General features: G+C 37.5%; 1 non-coding gene across 4 annotated transcripts; it reads right to left on the bottom strand.

The window, feature by feature from the left end:
• Positions 1–433: 433 nt before the first annotated feature.
• On the bottom strand, positions 434–13153 carry LOC100001152 (uncharacterized). Of its 4 annotated transcripts, XR_015942678.1 has the most exons (4): positions 13103–13153; positions 12096–12245; positions 8253–8377; positions 434–8173 (listed from the first exon to the last, which is right to left on the bottom strand). It is a non-coding gene; the product is annotated as an uncharacterized LOC100001152 (transcript). The 4 variants fall into 4 exon arrangements; XR_015942675.1 differs by lacking the exon at positions 8253–8377 and having other exon boundaries at positions 434–5324; XR_015942677.1 differs by having other exon boundaries at positions 434–8377.

Here is a 13153-nt window from a genome sequence, read left to right on the forward strand (position 1 = left end):
AATACAAGGATGAAGCCCATTATGAGTAGAAGGTGGAAGAGCCCTTAGCTTGGGGACTGGAATTTTAAGGTTCCAGCATGTCCAAGAAAGGGCGAAGAAACTCTGTAACCTAAGTAGGGAGCACGAGTCATTACTTCCACTTTCTTTAGTGACCTCACTGGTTGACCTGGAGCGGATTAATTCACTTCGGTCAAAAACAGGGGACTGAAGGAGTTAGAGTTCTACCTTCAAATTCATCTCAACAAATCAACGTTAATCCTTTTTCTCAACATCCTGTTTCTCATCACTTTTTACTAAATATAATTATTTAATTAATTTTTATTAAATTTAATTATTAATTATAGAACTTTGACTTGATTTATCTAATGTATACGTTCACACTGCTTAATGTAAGAATGTTCAGTGTCCTTGTTTCTCTGTTTGCTTATTTTAATTTTGTTTTCAGGAGACACAAAAACCAGGTCATAGGCCATGGAGATCACTCTCTCTCTGTCCCTCTGAACAAAGTATCGATGCAGAGGAGAAGAAAAACACCTGTTCTAGTTGTCCTGATATTGTCTACAGTAATTTACCTGTTTGATTCATCTGTTTTGATTGTAATTCTTATTAAAGTAATTCCTTTTGTATGGAGATAGACACTGTGTGTAGTAAGGATATTGTAGCAGACTGTTGATGGAACCAGTTTCATAACACAGCTGAACGTACAAGAAACATTCATTCATTTTCTTGTTGGCTTGGTCCCTTGCCTCAGCGGAATTAACCGCCAACTTATCCAGCAAGTTTTTACGCAGCGGATGCCCTTCCAGCTGCAACCCATCTGTGGGAAACATCCACAGTCACATTCACACCCACACTTATACACTACAGTCTATTTAGCCAATCCTGTACCACATGTCTTTGGACTGTAGGGGAAACCAGAACACCCGGAGGAAACCCACGCAAAGGCAGGGAGAACATGCAAACTCCACACAGAAACACCAACTGAGCCGAGGTTCTAACCAGCGACCTTCTTGCTGTGAGACGACAGCACTACCTGCTGCCCCACTGCCTCACCGTACAAGAAACATCCTTGAGATTTTAACACAGATGGTCTCTTGTGTCTTTTGTGACCCTGATTTAGCTTTTCACAGGTCGGAGATCAGCTCTTAATAACTTAGGGTCGACCTAACCCCCAGGAACCATGTCGCTATCCATATCTGGAGTTAGATACAAATCTTTCTTAACGCACGCATTGAGGCCATCCATATCTGGAGCTAGATACAATACTTCATTGACACGAGCATTTAGAATTGTCTATTTTTGCTGTAACCAATGAGAACTGTTTACCTGGATCCCACCCTTTCTGGACTTGTGTAGAGTATAATTACTGCATTGTTGTACTGTAAGTCAGAGCGGCCTAGGAACTCATTGCAAATGTTGAGCTGGCTTCTGCTGATGAAACTGCAAACTATCTTCAGTAAACTTCATTTATTTATTTGAATCTTTGACTCCGGCTCTTCTTCATCTGACAGACTGGTCATTCTTTGGGTTAAACTGTATACCATCCCTACCGTAGTAAACTAGAACTTAAAAATAAAGATCCTTTACTAATAAAAGATGCAACACAGGACAATTGAATGGGCTTTCTAAACTTGAGGCCCTGCTATTCTGCAAACTAACCATCCTGGAGCTTCACCTTATTTGATGTGCGGTGTCTTCCCAGTGATTTGTTTCTCATTCAGAGAGTCAGACAGAGAACATCATGCAAAACAACACTAGCTACATGAATACACTGGAGAGTGTGGAGAGTGGAAGAAACGCGACACATTTACAACCCCACCAACAACCCCAGTGTAGGAGTGTTGGAAAAGAGTATACCGTCCCTCAGCCTTTTTAAACATTATTCAGACATGAAAAATCCTGTGCATATGAAAAATGTTGTGCTCCATTCATATCATGTGTGCAACTTCTTGTCCATGTGTTTCTCAAGCTGCGGCGATTGAGTGAAACTCTGTGGACACTGATCAGATCTGTACGGTTTCTCTCCAGTGTGAATCCTCTTCTGTTTTTAGATGTGTTAACCAATAAAACTTCTTGTAACAGTGTGAATCGTCTGGTGCAGTTTCAAATTTGGAGCTGTAAGAAAAGTCTTCTCACACTCAAACACATATACTCTTTCACACCAGTGTGGATCTTCATGTGTTCATTAAGGTTTGCTGATCGGTTGAAACTCTTCCCACACTGAGTACATGTGAATGGTTTCTGTCCAGTGTGAGTCTCATGTGTTTAATAAGGTCTGAGGAGTTGCTGAAACTCATCCCACACCGAAGCTGCGGTCATACTAGAGTTTAAGCATGCGAAATTCTGTTGTTTGATTTCTCTATAGTGTGGATCCTCATGTGTAGATTAAGGTAAGATGATTTGCTGAAACTCTTCCCACACTGAGTGCATATGAATGGTTTCTCTCCAGTGTGGATCCTCATGTGTTTATTAAGGTTTGACGAGCGGTTGAAACACTTACCACACTGAGTGCATGTGTATGGTTTCTCTCCAGTGTGGATTATCATGTGTAGATTAAGGTATGATGATTGGCTGAAACTCTTCCCACACTGAGGGCATATGAATGGTTTCTCTCCAGTGTGGATCTTCATGTGTTTATTAAGGTTTGATGATAGGCTGAAACTCTTCCCACACTGAGTGCATGTGAATGGTTTCTGTCCAGTGTGGATTATCATGTGTAGATTAAGGTATGATGATTGGCTGAAACTCTTCCCACACTGAGGGCATATAAATGGTTTCTCTCCAGTGTGGATCCTCATGTGTTTATCAAGGTTTGATGATAGGCTGAAACTTTTACCACACTGAGTGCATGTGAATGGTTTCTCTCCAGTGTGGATCCTCATGTGTCGATGAAAATTTGATGAAAAGTTAAAACTCTTCCCACACTGAGGGCATATAAATGGTTTCTCTCCAGTGTGGATCCTCATTTGTTTATTAAGGTTTGATGATAGGCTGAAACTCTTCCCACACTGAGTGCATGTGAATGGTTTCCCTCCAGTGTGGATCCTCATGTGAATCTTAAGTTTGTTTTTGTTTGCCAAACTCTTTCCACACTGAGTGCAGGTGAAACAATTCTTGTCTCTCCTTTTCAAAATACCATCAGTCTGTAAATTAGTTTTTTCCTCAATTTTGACAGGATGTTCCTCCTCTTTACTCCCCTCATTCTGTTCAATTAGGTCTGAAAAATATTTTTTTTAAAAACATTCGTTTTCATTAAGTCTATAAAACTCTGCATGAAAATCTTCATCAAAAGCTGAAAAGTGAAAAGACACTGGAAACATTGGCTATGCACACTGTAATTTTGATGCACATTAAATGTAAAATTAATCAGGTCATATTTTGTTCTATCCATTAATGTGTACACATTTAAGCAGATTTAATACAATTAATGTTTATTTAGTGCTTTTACAATGTAAAATGTGTCAAAGCCGCTTAACATAGAAGTTATAGTTAATTGAATCTGTCAGTCCAGTTTTCAGAGTTTCTTACATAATTGATCATAAAAGTAATTTTGTTCATATTGATAAGACAGATTTGGAAGCTGTAAATGACCTGTTTTTATTCGTATTTATTCATAATTACAAAAAAATGTTTTTCTAAAATGTGTAAAGTAGACCAGGGCTCAAAATGAACCTTTTTGCTTGGTAGCACCAGTGCTCCTAATTTAAAAAATGTAGGCGCATCAACCAAAATTTTGTCGCACACACCAATTATAAGCACCGTTACCACAAGTTTTATACAAACAAATTTATTGCATTTGAAATCAACACGAATCAAACTAACAAGCAAAAAAATATATGCATGCATGAGGAAAATATGTCTCAACGAAATCCCATTATCACAAAAAAATACCATAAATGAGGGACCAAAAGATACTCAGACCACTCACCAGCCCTTCACGCACTGCTTGACACAACTGAATCTGTTAACGCTTGCTGTGCTGTTCTCACGGGTGCTGTATGATACTGCACTGATTTTGACATATACTGTACCTTATTATATGCATACGTCATGTTAATAGCAATACCAGTCTTTTCATGAGCAGCGATATTAGTTTAATCAGTGCAAGCCTGCTTGCGATGGTTTAATCTAAATTTACAATATATACAGTTGTACATAAAATGTGGTCTAAAAATATATTTAATGTGTAGTCTAAAAATATACATACAATAAAAAATTATAAACCAGAGTTGTGCAGATAAAGAACAGTATATGTTGCAAAAAGGCTTGTGCACATGATGATTATGATAAAGTGACAGTTTCATAATATATGTGAACGTAGTATGATGTGTCTAACTGGTAGACCAATGTTACATAAAGTGACCAGTGCAGATGAATGTGTGCATGTGTGTTTGTTTTCATGTGTGTCAGAGTCCAAAAATGCATGTGGAGGGAGAGGGGAGTGGTGGCAGAGTTGGGAGAGGGTTCAGCTTCCTGACAGCCTGATGGATGAAGCTGTCTTGCAGTCTGTTGGTCCTGGCCTGGAGACTTCGCATTCTCCACCCTGATGGCAGCAGACTGAAGAAGCTATGCATTGGGTAAGTGAGGTCTGCTGTTATGCAGAGGGCTTTTCGGGTGAGACGGGTGCTGTAAATGTCCTGGAGGAAGGGTAGAGGGACACCAATGATCTTCTCAGCTGTTCTCACTATGCGCTGAAGAGTTTTCCTGCAGGATGCATTGCAGGCTCCAAACCACACAGTGATGCAGCTGGTCAGGATGCTCTCAATTGTGCCTCTGTAGAAGGTCTGCATGATTGAGGCTGGTGCTTTTGCTCTTTTAAGTTTGTGGAGGAAGTAGCTGTGATTTTTTGTCCAGGAGAGATCCTCAGTGATTTGTGCACCCAGGAACTTAGTGCTGCTCACATGCTCCACAGACGCACTGTTAATGGTCATTGAAGCATGCAGAGTGTGCACTTTCTTGAAGTCAATAACTATCTCCTTTGTCTTTTCCACATTTAAGAAGAGATTGTTGTCTCTGCACCACTCGGCCAGATGGCTCACCTTGCTTCTGTAGTTTTTCTAATCGTTTTTGTTGATGAGACCTACCACAGTTGTGTCATCCGCAAACATCATGAAAAGATTGGAGTTGTGAGATGGTGCACAGTCATGAATCAGAAAAGTGAAGAGGATAGGGCTCAGCATCCCTGAGAGGCCCCAGTGTTTAGAGTGATGGTGCTGGATGTGTTACTGTCGGCCAGTACTGCTTGTGGTCTTCCGCTGAGAAAATCCAGCAGCTAGTTACACAGAGAGGTGTTACTCTGACAGCTGGACCAGTTTTTGAGTGAGCTGTTGGGGGATGATAGTGTTAATTGCTGAATTGAATTGAATTTTATTTGACAGATTTTAGACAAACTGTACAAAAAGTATTCCATACACTTTGTTAAAAAAAACTGTCGAGGATAAAAACACAATAAAGCCCTGGGCTTATTTCCATTGTGGTCCTCTGTTTAATTAAAACAATGTATGGCTTCATAATACTAATGAAGAATAAAACAAACAGTCGCCACAGCGGTACAAACAGCCAACCCATCCAGCACAATGTCCCTCCAGCCGCCAACCTATTCACACTCAAGTAACATAATTTAAAAAATCCTCATCCACCATGCAAAACTAATTATCCTCATCAAACAACCATCTTTTAATAGCTTTTTTGAACAACCTTAAATCTTTTATTTCCTTGATTGCTTTTGGTAGTTTGTTCCACATGATTGCACTTGTATATAAAAACATATTTTTCCCCACTAAACTTCTAAATTTAAATAAACAAATATTAAAATCCCAACTCCTAGTACTGTATGAATGCTGTTGCCTCACCATTTGAAAATAGTTCATCAAATAGCTAGGAACCACATTATTAAACATTTTACGTACCATTCCCAGTTTTAAAAAACACACTCTATTACTAACAGTTAACATACCTAATTTATTAAAAGACTCTTTGTGCAAATGTGCTCTAGGATGCATTTTTAAAATTATTCGTACTAATTTATTTTGTGCCTTTTGCAATTTCTCCTTCAAATTTTGTGAGCAGCTACTGTACCAAAATGACGTAGCATAATCAAAATGGGGTTGAATTAAAGCTCCTGCCAACAATTGTAAAGAATGAACATCCAAAAGATCAGATTGCCTTGCTAAAAACCTAATTTTTCCACAAATCTTCGTAATAACTTTTTTTGCCATAGCATCTCCTGATAATTTATTATCTATTAAGCAACCCAAATAGTTTATCACATTTTTTGACTGAATTTTCCAATCATTAATCTTAACTACCAAATTATCATCTTTTTTTAATTTCACTCTTGAAGCAAATAAAATAGCCTCTGTTTTACCCATGTGTAAAGAAAGTTTGTTGTCTAAAAACCAGTTGTAAACACTTTTTAACTGTGAACTCATAATTTCTTCCAGGGCCCTTTTGTCATGATGAGATACTAAAATTGCGGCATCATCAGCATAAAGATAGAGCTCCTCTGAACACGCTATTTTTAAATCATTAATATATAAAAGAAAAAATAATGGACCTAAAATACTTCCTTGAGGTACTCCACAGTTGATTGATAAGGGAGCAGATAATATACCCTTTATATCGACTCTCTGGTTTCTATCATGCAGATATGACTGAACCCACTTTAAAGACACTTTATCAAATCCAATTGCCTTTAATTTATATAGTAAAATTTGATGGTCCACAGTGTCAAAAGCCTTCTGAAGGTCCAGCAGCACCATTCCACAATAGTTGCCACCATCTACAGCTCTCCGTATTTTGTCTGTCATATGTAATATACATGTCTCGGTGGAATGCAATGCTCTAAAACCTGACTGTAACTCATACAAAATATGTTTTTTAGTAATGTAGTTGACTATCTGTTCGTGTACAATTTTTTCCAGAATTTTAGACATAACCCCTAAGATTGATACAGGTCTATAGTTAATCATATCTAACGTACTTCCTTTTTTATATAATGGTATAACTCTAGCACTTTTAAAATCACATGGTATTTTCCCTTGTTCAATAGATAAATTTAAAATATGTGACACCAAGGGGGCAATCACTTTAACAGAGTCTTTAAAAAATCTAGCAGGAATATTATCAACTCCAGGAGCCTTATTTAATTTTAACTCACTAATAATTTTTAAAACTTCACTTTCTGTAACAGGTCTCAGACTAAAAGAATCCGGCAAAATGTCCTGTTGTCTATAAAAAGAAAACACTCTATCTTCATTGTAAATATCAGGTTGCCCTGGAAGCTGACCACATAATTTTTTTGCTAACAATATAAAATACTGATTAAAAGATTCGGCAATATCCTTCGGATGAACTATTAATTTGTCTTCTACCTTTAAGTTAATTTTAGATGATTTCCTACTTTTAGCATTTGAATAACCTAAATTTCTCAGTACACCCCAAAGTTTTTTTTGGATCAAATTTATTTTCATTGACCTTATCCTTAAAAAAAACCCTTTTTGCTTCTCTTATTTTGTTCCTAACCTCATTTCTCTTTAATTTATAAAACTCATAACTGCTACAATCACTATCCTTCCTAAACTTGGCAAAACTCTCATCTCTTATCTTTAACAGTTGTAAAATTTCATCTGTAATCCAAGGGTCTGATCTTTGTTTAACTCTTATTTTTTTATATGGTGCTATTTTATTCAAAGCATTACTGAACAGATCCTTAAAACAATCCCATGCTGCCTCCACATCCTTGGATCCCCATACCCCGGACCAATCAACTTTATCCAATATATCACAAAATAAATTAGGACTATAATTCTTCATTGACCTCACTAAAACAGTATTATGACCCATAAGCTTCACCTTTTGCACTTTTCTACATAAATATACTAAAAAATGATCACTCATACTACACTCAATAACACTCATACACTACACTCATACTACACTCAATAACACCACTACAACTTATCTTGTAGTCTTGTAGTCTTATCTTGAACTGAAGTCTATGAACAGCATTCGGATGTAGGAGTCTGTTTTGTCCAGATGTGTGAGCGCTGAGTGAAGTGCAGTGGAGATGGCGTCATCAGTCGAGTGGTAGGACCGATATGTAAACTGAAAGGGGTCCAAGGAGGGGGCAGGACAGACTTAATATGCTGCATCACAAGCTGGAAGCTCCTCTCTGTGTGGTGTAAACAAAGACCAGTGTGTTATTGCCCGTGTTGGAAAGTCTGTGTGTTGGTGTATTTTTGGAAACACACTTTTTAGGTCTGCATGGTTAAAGTCCCCAGCCAGGATGAGAAAAGCATCTGGGTGGGCTGTAGGCTGCTCACTGATGTGCAGGTACAGGTCTTTCAGTGCCTCAGTCATATTGTTGGCATTGGAGCTGGGAGGGATGTAAACAGAAAAAAGCAGTATGGCTGTTTATTCCCTCTGTAGATAAAACGGCTGGCACTTTAAAACCATAAACTTCACCAGTGGCAAGCAGTTTTTGCAGACTACAATGGTATCACGACTGGAACCGCAATGTCCAGAACATAGTCACTGAGCCAAGTTTCTGTAAACACAAATGCACAACAGTTTTTTACAGTCTTTTAAGATGAACGAAGTAGACGGCTATAGTCCAGTTTGTTGTCTAGCAAGCGTACGTTCGCTAGAATGATGAAGGGAATAGCAGGTTTGTGTGGGTTAGTCGCTAGCCTAGTTCAGATCCCCCAACGCTTGCCCCTCTTCTGCTTTCTCTTGCCTCCATTGTGGGCGAGGTGTTGAAGTGGGGGTCGGAGGATGAGTAGGCCTCTGGAGCAAACGGAGATTTTGCAGCTCCTCCGTGTCTGCGGAGTTTAACTTGTAAAGTTTGGTTCTGCCGATGTCGAGCAAAAATTTATGACTATATGTGCGCTTAAGCACAGATAAACGCAGCGAGGACGTACATGACAAAGAACACAAAAACACTGTCTTGTCAGGAAAGAGAGAAGCCGCAGCGTGTGCACGTGCCTTCATCTTTAAAAAAGCAAGAGTGGAAGTGGAAGAGTGGTTAACACCAGAGTGGATGCAGCGAAAGAGCGAGTGACTGGTCTGGAGTCTGTGTTGGGTGGATACTCTGACTCTCTTACTACGCTGGAAAAAGAGTTTAGTATCTTGAAAAAAGAAGCTGGCTCTGCTGAGACCAAAGCGAAGATCTTGAGGAGAGGTCTCCCCGCTCAAATCACTATACGCAGCAAACCAGTGGACGACAAGGAACTGCCATGCGCCTTTGTAATTAAATGCCACTACTTTTCTGAACAAGAGGATATTTTGAAGAAAGCCATTGAAATGAAGGCAATCACGACAGTACACTGGGCTGTCAAAGACAATACAAATGTTAATGTCAATCTCCGGTTAACTTTTAAATTACCACTATAGCATGTTCGTTGTTATTTCTAGCTCTCAAGTATGTTTTGTCAATAATGGTGTAGCTTCGTATTAAAACATCAAGAGCTGTTCAAATGGTTTTGTTTTATATGTAAGATCCCACATGGTAAGCTAGTTAAGAGTGGGAGTAGCTGGAAGTGTGAGCAAGTTTAAATGCAAGGTTTCAATGTTGTGTTGTTTCGTGTTTATAAGTGTTTGTGTGATCACCCCATTTTTTTTCTTTTTTCTCTTTTTTTTCCTCTCTCCCCCACACATCTCCCTACATACAAAACCCACAGATTCCTTTTAGATGCTTCTGATAAATGTTTTCGACAGCCCTCCATAAAATGGGTGGAGTGAAGACAAACTTTACCAGTTGGAATGTGTGGGGGCTAAATCACCCAGTGAAACAAAACAAGGTGTTCGCACATCTTAATAAGTAAAAATCCGATATTGTATATTCACAGGAGACACATCTGTTGAAAAAAAACTATTCTAAACATAATAGAGGAGGCTATACACAAATATATCATTCTAATTTTAACAGCAAAAGTAGGGGCGTTGCTCATCTCATACATAAGAATGTACAGTTTGTTTTGGAGTCAAATGTGTTGGTTAAAAATGGCAGATACATAATAATCCAAGGTTAACTTTTTAACATGTCTGTGGTCCTGGCCAATGTGTATGCTTCTAATTGGGACAATGAAAAATCTTTCAGAGATTTATTTTCAATTTTGCCTAGTCTCGACACAATTTAATTTTAGGAGGCGATTTAAATTGTGTTTTGCACCCAATTTTGGACCGATCTAGCTCTTCGAGTAATACATTAAGTTAGCCAGCACAATGTATCAACTCCTTTCTTCAGACATATGGTGTAAGTGACCCCTGGAGATTTAAAAATCAATCTTCCAAGCAATTTTTCCTCTATTCACCTGTGCATCAAACCTATTCCAGGACTGACCATTTTCTCCTGGACAAGCAGTTACTTCCCTTAATGTCAGAAGCAGAGTATGGTAGTATTGTTATTTCGGACTATTGTCCAGTCTCACTAAAGCTATGTTTTCAGGCAATGTAATCCCCCAACGTACATGGCGGTTTAACTCAAGACTCTTGGCAGACGATGATTTTGTAAAATTTATTGATGCTCAAATTGATTTCTTCCTTAAGACAAAGGAATCCCCAGAGATAAGTTATAGCATCCTATGGGATACTCAGAAACATATATACGAGGACAAATTTTAGATTAAGCTAGTGCAATTAAAATTTAAATAGTGAAAGTCAAAACAGCTTACAGAGATTATAAATAAAATTAATACAATTGATCAGCTACACTCAACATCACCTTCCGAAGAGCTCTATAAGAAAAGACTTCTTCTGCAAGCGGAATATGACTCCCTGACAGATGAAAATGCAGAGGATCTCCACATAAGATCAAGCTAGATTCATTTTGAGGGAAATAAGCTGGCAGGTTATTGTGTTACCAACTGAAACAATCCTCAGCAGCTGGTTTTATAGCAGCAGTTAGTAAGGATGATGGCAGTATTATTACTGATCAACAGAGAATTAATGATCAATTAAAAAACTTAAATAAAACTGTTTACAGCTCTGAGGTAAACGAGATTGAACGTGAGAGCTTTTTTTATTATTTAGAATAACCATGCCTTTGTGATTTAGATTAGTTGGCATTAGAAGGAAATTTAACACCTTCTGTAATTGAAAATGCAATCAAAAAATTGAAAACTGGAAAAGCACCAGACCCCAATGGCTTCCCGTCCGAGTTTTATAAGAAGTTTACTGCCAAGCTAACACCCCTGTTGTGCAAGGTATTTGCTGAAGCTCTTGTTTCGGAATCACTCTTTCCTTAGATGCCCATAAGGCATTTGATAGATAAGAGTAGATCTATTTTTTTACAGCGCTTAAAAAAATTGGTTTTGATCCTGGATTCTGTTCCTTGGTTAAAATTTTATATTCCAGGCCCCAAGCATCGATTCAAACAAATAATATTATTTCTAAAGGCTTTCCACTCTCTAGAAGAACGAGACAGGGCTACCCTCTGTTCTTTGACATTGCCATTGAACCTCTTGCAACTGTATTAAGGAACTCAGATGGCTTGCAAGGAATTTTCAGAGAGGGACATAAACAAAAGCTCCTGCTATATGCGGATGATCTTCTTTTTCTGTCAAATCCAGAAACATGTATTCCAAAAGCTCTTACAATAATTTCAGAATTTGGAAATGCTTCTGGATACAAAGTAAACCTAGCAAAGAGTCTCCTTTTCCCTATCAATGATAGAGCACAGCAAATGTCCTTCCAATCCTTTCCATTTTCAGTAAGTCCTGATAAATTTGTATAGTGAGTGTGACACGCAAATATAAGGATTTGTTCAATAATAATTTTAAAACGGCATTAGTGCCCAAGGACGTTTTTAGTGCTCAAGGACACCTTACAAACAGTAGGAGAACAAAAAAAGCAACAACCTTAAGAAGGTAGAGAAAATGGGAGACTAATAATACATAAAATAATGACAAAAGACACGAGAACAAGCAACAAGAAAGAAACTCATTCCTGTCTTTCAATGAGTGCTTATGTGCATTTAGGAGAACTAGGAAGCACACTCAGGGCTGCAAGATGGATTTAATTTAGTATTCTTATTATTAAAATATATCTGAATGAGGATCAAATGACTGAGTTGGTCTTTGAGAATAAAAATTAACCTGTTTGTTCTTGCAGATCTTCCTGTTTGACTGTGAATGTTTCTTCAATCTTCACATCTTCACTCTCCTCTTTAATAAACGCCATCTTTATAACAGTGTGGAGATCAGTCGCTTCAGCAGGAGTTTTTCTCTGTGTTTGGACACTTTATCCTGTTTAAAATGAACAAAACAATAAAAATTTCCTGTTTAAAATAAATAAAACAATGAACAGAAACAAAATAACTTCTCTTCAACACTTGCTTAAACAGTTTCTTTATATGAGAGTCATTAACAAATAGAGGTAAAGTTGGTTTTATATTCGCACATTCTGACTTTCCCCTTAATAATATAATTTCATGAAAGTATTATTTGCAAACTCTAAATAGCGAAATCATATTAGCAACAAATGACTACCAAAGTACAACATTGTTCACAGTTAAATAAACAGTGTTAATGTTGTTTTCAAGTCACACTTGCATACTAATTCCGATCAAATATTCAAAGTAACATGGTAAACAATATAGAGAATTCTAAATGAACGAATGTGCGAATATAAAACCAACTTTACCTCTATCATTAACAAACAGAAATCAGAAAAGTCTGATCAAGAAGAAACAATAGCCACTGATCAGCTGATGAAAACTAGTACTCCATTTCTTATATATAGTGATGTATATTTATAATGGAATGACATTGTGCTATTCAATCAATTAAACTTTCATTAAAACACTAAATACACACTTTTACTTTATTCAAGTATCTTCTTAATTGTTTTGTTTGTTTTATTTATCTTATATTGTCTGTTTATAGCTTTTTTTTTTGCACAAGACAAATTTCCTCTCTGGAACAAAAAGTTTATCCTATCTTTATTAAAAAAATGGACCTCATTACTGTAAGTTTTAGTAAATAGTACTACGTTGTATAAGGGTTAAAATAATATTGTCAACATGTACATAATTTAGCACTGAATGAAAACACTGAAACTTTAATCAATCGCTTTATATAAGGCTAAACGCTTCAAAACAAACCTTTCTCCAGTTGAATCACAGCGTGAGAGCGGCGCAGGCTTATGACGTCAC

Source organism: Danio rerio, chromosome 4 (assembly GCF_052040795.2).
Source record: "Danio rerio strain M-AB ecotype USA chromosome 4, GRCz13ab, whole genome shotgun sequence".
Lineage (NCBI taxonomy): Eukaryota > Metazoa > Chordata > Actinopteri > Cypriniformes > Danionidae > Danio > Danio rerio.